General features: G+C 47.0%; 1 pseudogene; it reads right to left on the bottom strand.

Annotated features, from left to right (window-relative positions):
• Positions 1-1,834: 1,834 nt before the first annotated feature.
• LOC103230729 (putative monooxygenase p33MONOX pseudogene) lies at positions 1,835-3,553 on the bottom strand (annotated as a pseudogene).
• Positions 3,554-8,554: the final 5,001 nt, after the last annotated feature.

Here is an 8,554-nt window from a genome sequence, read left to right on the forward strand (position 1 = left end):
TATAATTCTTATTAAAATATGTATGGTAAGTTCTCTGAAGAAAATACAATCCATTTTTTTCTTACACAGACACACACACCACAGAAACACATACATACACATACATACAACCTTGGTTCAAACCAGTTCTCCAGAGAGCTGTGAATGAGACGACGTTTGTTTGGCCTCATACAGAACTTCCTCAACTCACATTATTTGACTTTATACTGACTGTGATTAAGTGAGTGAATTGCAAATGCATGAGTATAAAACGGGTCATGATATTTTTTTGTAAAGATGTTGTCAAAGACATTATCTATGACATCACATACTATTCTCTTTATAAAGACTCACAGGGTACTGAGAGGTATCAAATTGGGGCCATCCTAAACTTTTATTAATCTTAACAATATCACAATTTTATAATTCATTTTCTTCCTTTTTTGCATTGGCCACTAGGAATCTTTAATTTTTTGGTATATTCTTGGCTTCCAATCAAGACAAAATGAGATATAATTCTAGAGGATAATCCGACTGTAATTTCTTTTTTTGGGTGGGGGGTGGGGGGGGGGGGATAGAGTCTTGCTCTGTTGCCCAGGCTGGAGTGCAGTGGCGTGATCTCAGCTCACCACAACCTCTGCCCCCTGGGTTCAAACAATTCTTCTGTCTCAGCCTCCCAAGTAGCTGGGATTATAGGCATACACCACCATGCCTGGCTAATGTTTGTATTTTTAGTAGAGATGGGGTTTCTCCATGTTGGCCAGGCTGGTCTCGAACTCCTGACCTCAGGTGATCCACCTGCCTCGCCTTCCAAAGTGCTGGGATTATAGGTGTGAGCCACCATGCCTGGCCCAGACTGTAATTTCTTAACCATGTTTTTTCTTCATCTTGACTTCTCAACTATTTAGCCTAACACTTAAGAGCTTAAGGCTGTGGGCTCAGACGTAACTACTCTAGCTTTGTCATTTACTAGATATATCACTTTGTGAAATTACTAAAAGCTTTCCTTCTTTCCTTCCTTCCTTCCTTCCTTCCTTCCTTCCTTCCTTCCTTCCTTCCTTCCTTCCTTCCTTCCTTCCTCCTTCCTCCTTCCTCCTTCCCTTCCTCCCTCCCTTCCTTCCTTTTTTTCCTCCCTCCCTCCCTCCCTCCTTTCTTTCTTTCTTTCTTTCTTTCTTTCTTTCTTTCTTTCTTTCTTTCTTTTCTCTCTCTCTCTCTCTCTTTCTTTCTTTGACAAAGTCTCGCTTTATTGCCCACGCTGGAGTACAGTGGCGTGATCTTGGCTCACTGCAACCTCCGCCTCCTGGGTTCAAATGATTCTCCTGCCTCAGCCTCTAGAGTAACTGGGTGCCTCTAGTGCCCCACATGAAGAACTGGCTGCAGGACAGTGATCCATTAGGTCTACCAAAAAGCAGGGGGACTCAAGGTTCAGCCTAGAGAGAGGGGTCCCTGCCAAGTCTGGCTTTTACCTGTACCCAGGTCCCAAACAGATCTTGGGTTCCCTAAGTGACAAGGCTGGAGCCCAGTACCAGCCATCAAGAGGGCCAGAGTCATCTCAGCGAGTCAGTGAGCACCTCTTAAAGTTCTTATCTAGGGTAAATGATGAAAAACTAGGTAATGAGGTCCCCCATACATCCCTGCCGAGATGATTTAGTCTAGCTTTAAAGCAGTACAAAAGGGCTTCTTCCACACAAGGGCAAGCTTTGTACTAATGTTTCTCAAAAACCAATAATGTCTCCAGCTCTAGCCTCTAATTAACAGGTTTTTAAAAATACACCTTTCCGGCCAGGCACGGTGGCTCATGCCTATAATCTCAGCACTTTGAGAGGCCGAGGGGGGCAGATCACCTGAGGTCAGGAGTTCAAGACGAGCCTGGTCAACATGGTGAAACCCTGTCTCTACTAAAAATACAACAATTAGCCAGGTGTGGTGGTAAGCACCTGTAATCCCAGCTACTCAGGCGGCTGAGGCAGGAGAATCGCTTGAATCTGGGAGGCAAAGGTTGCAGCGAGCCAAGATTGCACCACTGCACTCCAGCCTGGGTGACAGTGCGAGACTCTGTCTCAAAACAAAACAAATATATATATATATGAAAGATATACATATATCTTTCCTATGTCAGAGCCAAGTTAAAAGGGGAATGGGGCAAGAAACCCTCTTTACCAGAGGACTGGAAGAGAAAGCACTCCAGAAGCCAGTAGGTGTGAGCACATTCAAGTCACCGGGTTTGAGATGATGGGTCTGTGTCAGCTGTGTATTCCCTTCCGTCACTGGGATGTCCATCTTGGGTGGCTTCAAGGTTGCTGGATCTCTAGTCATGTGGTTGGTCTGGGCACGGATCAGTTCCATTGGAGAGGGCTTATGGGCTCCTCGGTAGGCCTGGGTGGCAAAACTTGCAGAATCATCCTTCTGAAAGGATCTCGGTCCAAAGAGGCTCCACTTATCTGACAAGTTTCTGTCCTTATCTCCACTTCCAGAATCCATGGTGCTGGGATCTGGGCCAGGTAAAGCTGTGGAAGAACCAGAAGTGAACCAGCCTTTGGGCCTCTGCTCAGGGGAAGAGTGAGGAGTGCAGGGATCTGGGCCAGGTAAGGCTGTGGAAGAACCAGAAGTGAACCAGCCTTTGGGCCTCTGCTCAGGGGAACAGTGAGGAGGGCAGCTTGGGGCAGACTGGGCCGATGCAGGCTGCCTCTCTTGTCTTGTTCTCTCTCCACTCTGTAGCTTCAGTTGGTGGAGCACTTCTGCCACTCAAAGGTACTTGGTCTCCTCCGTGGTGAGGCCCTTGTAGGGTGTGTAACCAGCACCTCTCAGCCCTGCCTGTCGCCCAAAATGCTGAGTACTTTCCTGGGTCTGTTTTGTGAGCAGAGAATTCGTGATGATATGGGTAGCTTTAGACTTCACCACTGGGACCGTGCCACACTGTCATGGCAGGGGCGGGTAGGCTGGCTTCTCCTTCCTTCTCCTCGGTGAGGGACTGATACTTGCACTCTGGAATCACTGCCTTCCAGTGGATGCTGCCCGTGTCCGATGGAGGAGGAGTCACGGACACAGGGTCCTCGAGGGCATTATCATAGCTGGATGCCCAGCAGTTTATCCTGATGGGCAGGGACATCTTGCCTAGAGGCCCACCAGCCTCAAGAGCAGGCACTTCTGGTTGTGTTGAGACCAATAAAAGACTGGGACCCAGGTGTTTTTTCCATATAGAATTCCGAGCTGAGTCCGTGCCACTACAGTGAAATGATGTAACGACTAAGTTGACAGACGTTAATGAGGAACACGGTGCAGCAGCTGCAAATTAGCAAAGCTTCCCAGGAAGAGTGCATCCAGAGGTTCTGTTATCCTGCTGCTGCTGCCGCTGGGCTGCCTGCGGCCTGGAGTCCATCGCTAAAGAGGTTCCGAGGGCCCACGTCTCCAGAGAGGCTGTGACGCAGTCTGGATCCAAGGCATGGTGAGAGCAGCGTCGACACCGAAGGCCTCCAGGACCCAGCAGACAACACTGCCCTCCTGGTATGGTTTTGAAGGGTGTTCTTCTGGACTCATGGTTGCTATAAACATTAGATTATTTTTTAAAACAGTTACAAATGCTTTTTTTTTATTTTGAAAGTTTCTGCTTTTTTTTTTTTTTTTTTTTTTTTTTTTTTGAGACGGAGTCTCGCTCTGTTGCCCAGGCAGTGGTGCGATCTCGGCTCACTGTAACCTCTGCCTCCTGGTTCAAGTGATTTTCCTGCCTCAGCCTCCCGAGTAACTGGGATTACAAGTGCCACCCCGCCCCTCCCGCCACCACACCCAGCTGATTTTTGTATTTTTAGTCGAGACAGCGTTTCACCACGTTGGCCCGGCTGGTCTCAAACTCCTGGTCTCAAGTGATCCACCCACCTCGGCCTCCCAAAGTGTTGGGATTACAGGCATGAGCCACTGCAACCTCCACCTCCTGGACTCAATAAAAACATTTTTTTTTTTAAGTTTCTGCTTTAAACTTTAAACTTTAAAAAGTTTAAAGCGGAAACTCCAGCCTGGGTGACAGAGTAAGACCCTGTCTCAAAAAAAAAAAAAAAAAAAAAAGTTTCTGTTGGGGGAGAAGAGATTGGGGCGTCATACTCTGCCATTGTGCTGATGTTGCTCTATTTATTTTTACATTCAAACTTTCTTTTGTAATAAAATATATCTTGAAAAGCATCAGTAGTGGTGTGGCTTTATTCATTTTTAGTTTGAGAATGTGCACATTTTCTTCCTGATATTTGGCAACTTAAAATTGTCAAAAGGCTTAGGACCTAGTTAAGAGAGTTTATTCAAGTGCACTGTGAGGGTGACCATCACCAAAGAATGGTGATCAGTGCTCCTCGTGTCCTTGTGTGGGGAAAAGTGAGGGTCGCTTATGAGGTCAAAAATGGAGGTGCTGAACAGAATCACATTTTCCATACAGAGGCTAACATGCAGATATAGGATTTGATTGGCTACTATTGATTCCACGCTAAGGGGGTAACTTAACATCCTATTGTAAGGATATAACAACCACAAGGTCTCCAGTATCATTTTGTGTAGGTTTGAATGAAGAATGGGAAGTCTGGTTGACATATAACATCTCAACACAAAAGTCAGGAAGTGGTCATGCACCGGAGGAAAAGAATGGTCCTGTTACATGACTCAGTTTGCAGGGCTTAACTTTTCTTCTTAGCACAGTACCTTTCGAAGATCCTAAAATTTTATCTCTTTTCACATATGGCAGGTGGATACATCAGTGTCCCAGGTGGGGCTGGCTATGCTCTAGAGTACTGGTTGTCCCTGTGGTCTCTACTGTCTATCAAGTGGTACCCAATCTCCTACCACAAAGGGCTCAATGTTTTCAGCGAGACAACAGTGTGTGTGCCTTTATTTGCAGCTCAGATAAATATCTTCTCACAATCAGTTCAGCTGAAAAATATTTATTGAGTACTATCTGTCAAGTGCAGCAGAAAGCATGGGGGTATAACTGAGGACACAGAGGCTCCATGCTAGAGGAATGTACTTCCAGTGAGAGAGACAGATGGTAGGCAAACCATTTTAGGACAATGGGGAGCTGCCATGATGGAGGTATGTAGATGGTCCAGTGGGAGCCCAGAGCAGGAACTTGCTGGAGCTGAGCATTTTTGTTTGTTTGAGACAAGGTCTTACTCTGTTGCTCAGGCTAGATGCAGTGGTGTCATCATAGCTCACCGTAACCTCCAACTCCTGGGCTCAAGCGATCCTTCTGCCTTAGCGTCCTGAGTAGCTAGGAATACAGGCATGCACCACCACACCTAGATAACTTCTAAAATTTTCTGCAGAGAGAGGGTCTCACTATATTGCCCAGGCTGGTCTCAAACTCCTAGGCTCAAGAAATCCTTTTACCTTCACCTCCCAAAGCGCTGAAATGACAGGAGTAAGTCACTGGCCTCAGCCCTGGGATCTGAGTCTTGATTAGAAGTTAGCTAGATGAAGAAGGAAGGGCCACCAAACGAAAAATTCATAGCAAAGCCTGAATGAAAACTCAGGATTTCTGAGTCCTGGTCCAGCATTTTTCTTTCTTATTCAGGTTTTCAGAATCTCATCTAGAAGAGACTCATATTCTTGTTTAATCTGGCAGGGCTTTTTTTTCTTGTAAGGTTTGTTGGGAAATGAGGTATTTTGCCCTCATTACACACAATCGTGTGTCGTGGTTTTTCACACATTATTATATATCATTTTTTTTTTTTTTTTCAGACAGAGTCGTCTCGCCCAGGCTGGAGTACAGTGGTGCTATCTTGGCTCACTGCAACCTCCGCCTCCCAGGTTCAAGCAATTCTCATGCCTCAGTCTCCCAAGTAGCTGGGACTACAGGCATGTACCACCATGCCCAGCTAATTTTAAAATTTTTAGTGGAGACAGGGTTTCACCATGTTGGCCAGGCTGGTCTGGAACTCCTGACCTCAGGTGATCCACCCACCTTGGCCTCCCAAAGTGCTGGGATTACAGGTGTGAGCCACCACACCTGGCCTATTATTTATTATTCTAACCTGTGTTCCAACATACTTTGATGACCTGCTTGTTGAGTGGCTTTCAGAAGGGAGGCTTTGCCTTTCTTCCTGGGATAGAGTCATCTGAGTGCTTGTCTTGGCTCAATTCTAAGTGACTGGTCTCTTTACCTGTCATCCCCACAGCCGGGTTAGATCTAGGCAGCATCCCATGAGACTCAATCCTCCCTGGAATCAGATGAGTGGACAGGGGGGTGGGCCCTGCCAGCCTAGCTGAACAGTCAGATGCTCTCCCTGAGAATCTGGAATAGGGATGCTTCCGATTCTGGGGACTGACTTGGTTAGCTTTAGGTTCCAAGTACAGTTATGTGGAGTCGAGTTTCATGATGACGCTTACTTAGGCAAAGCCATAAGCAAACTGAAGTTGTGGAGCAGAAACCGTGAACAGCGAGGGGAAGCCAGTCCATAGGGAGGATACAGGAGCAGGTGTACAGAGAGAAGCCAAGATGAGAGATGATGTGGCTTGAGAAACGGTTGCCATTCATTCTCTGGTTCCCTGGAGACCCAGCTGCACTTCCTACAGCTGAGTTGTTAGATCGCTCTGTATCTTGTACAATAAACCTTTTGCTTGAGTTGGCTTGCACGGGTTTCTGATCCTTCAGCAAAAACTTCCTGCGATTCTAGCAGTCCCAAATTGATTCCTCCCCAGATCTTTCAGCTGACATGATTTCTTCCCCTTTTGTTACCTAGTCTGTGAGAATGAAGGAGATTCTGTGGCATCAGTGATTTTCTTTTTCCAGCTGTTGCAAAGGTATTTTACATTTGCTAGGGGTTAGAGGCAATGACTCAGTAGTTTCTCCGACAGAGGGGGAGCAGATTCATTGGTGAAGTCAACGATGGCCACTTACAAGCAGTTCCACATAAGCGGTGCATTGCAACACAGAAGTATTGAATAATTGAAAGCATAACCACACTAATAGGATCTATGCCTGACTACATGATAGGCCATGAAAAATATCAGACCAGGAGCCAGGGAGGCAAGGTGCATAGTTCCAACCCTGCCTCTAATTGGCTGCATGATTAAAAGCATCAGGGGCATTCAGTGCACCTTGGGGTTTCGGTGGCCTCCTCCCCTTGCTCACAGGCTCAAATGAGACAAGGTGTATGAAAGCACTTTGAAAAAGTAAAGAGTGCCTTACCCTGAGATATGTGAAGGACTATATTTGGTTGCTGGGAGCTGCAAGGGGCTTTCCCACATGTCCTATCAAAGACACATGTGCAGGACAGCTGGCAAATACAGACCGGTGAAGCGCTGACCCTGGCTGTACTTTGGAATCGCAATGGTGCTTTACAGATAGAGAGGGGCCGCCTTACCCAGTCTCTCTGAATCCGAAGCTCCTTGAGCAATGCTTGCCAGCCAGGACTGAGAATCTCTTCTGCTGAGCTGTCTCCCAGTTAGGCACAGAACTCTGGGAGGCAGCAGGCCTATGCTGGCTTCTGGCGCTTGGCTGTCCCGCCGGGCCCCTGGAGGTCAGAGCCCAATAAAGAGACAGCAGGAGCCAGAGCACCCAGCTGAACACAGACGCTTACTCATCCTCCCCCTCGCTGGTCACACTAATGGGACTGGTGAGGAGAGAAACTCTTCAGTGCTAACAGGCTGCAGCTGCTGTTGCGGCAGCAGCCAGGTGGTGAGTCAGCACAGTGGATGCCTGGCTTAATTTGCAGCGGGAAGCGGGGCTGGGGACGGTCTGCTTTGTCTGCCTCTCTTCGTCCCCAGCAGAGCCCTGCCTCCTGGTGAGCGGTGCAGCTGGCAGAGGTAATTGGATTTGATGAACATCTAGTCCTATGAAGACAGAACACTTTAGGTTTTCCCATGAAGGTCAAAGGCAGGCCAGATGGTTTTAAGATTTCACCTCTGGCATCTGCAAAGACAAATAATGGAAAGTTTTTTTTTTTTAAATGAGTTTGTGGTTGAAAGTTTGGCTATTTCAAATGGCTAGGAGGATACACAAAATGACTGAATTTAACCCCTGAGAATAAATTCTGGACTGCTATAGAATCTTCTAGAGAATGGCCTGGGCCTTCCCACTTCTCTAGCCTCATGTCTTACACCTCACAGATACACTGGCATCTTCCAGGCATGGCCCCCCACACACTTCCACTTCTGGAAACGTGTTTTTTTCTCTGTATAGTTTGACTTTATCCTAACTACCCGTTTTGCTGGGCCAACCGCTGTTTATCCTTCCAAACTCAGTTTGAGTCACTTTTCCAGGCAGGTGCTCTGCCTCCTCCTTGTGTGAATTTCCATCATAGAACATCCTGCGTGCAGCTTGCTTGGATCCTTTCTGCCATGCACTACTGCAGAGGGGGCAAATACTGAGCCTCTCCAGCCACATTCTCTTTGCATGTAAGATTGGACTAGCAATATCCATCCCTTAATGATGTGGCAAGGATGAAGTTGGCTCATTTGTACCAAGTGTTTAAAATGCCATCTGATAGTAAACGTTCAACAAATGATTGCTACTGTTCCTCTTCTGTGATGGCAGGTTTCCACATCTGCCTCCGGGGACTAGCTCAGTCCCTGCACTTAGCGTGGGTCCAGTAAGTGT

Source organism: Chlorocebus sabaeus, chromosome 25 (genome assembly GCF_047675955.1).
Source record: "Chlorocebus sabaeus isolate Y175 chromosome 25, mChlSab1.0.hap1, whole genome shotgun sequence".
Taxonomy (NCBI): domain Eukaryota; kingdom Metazoa; phylum Chordata; class Mammalia; order Primates; family Cercopithecidae; genus Chlorocebus; species Chlorocebus sabaeus.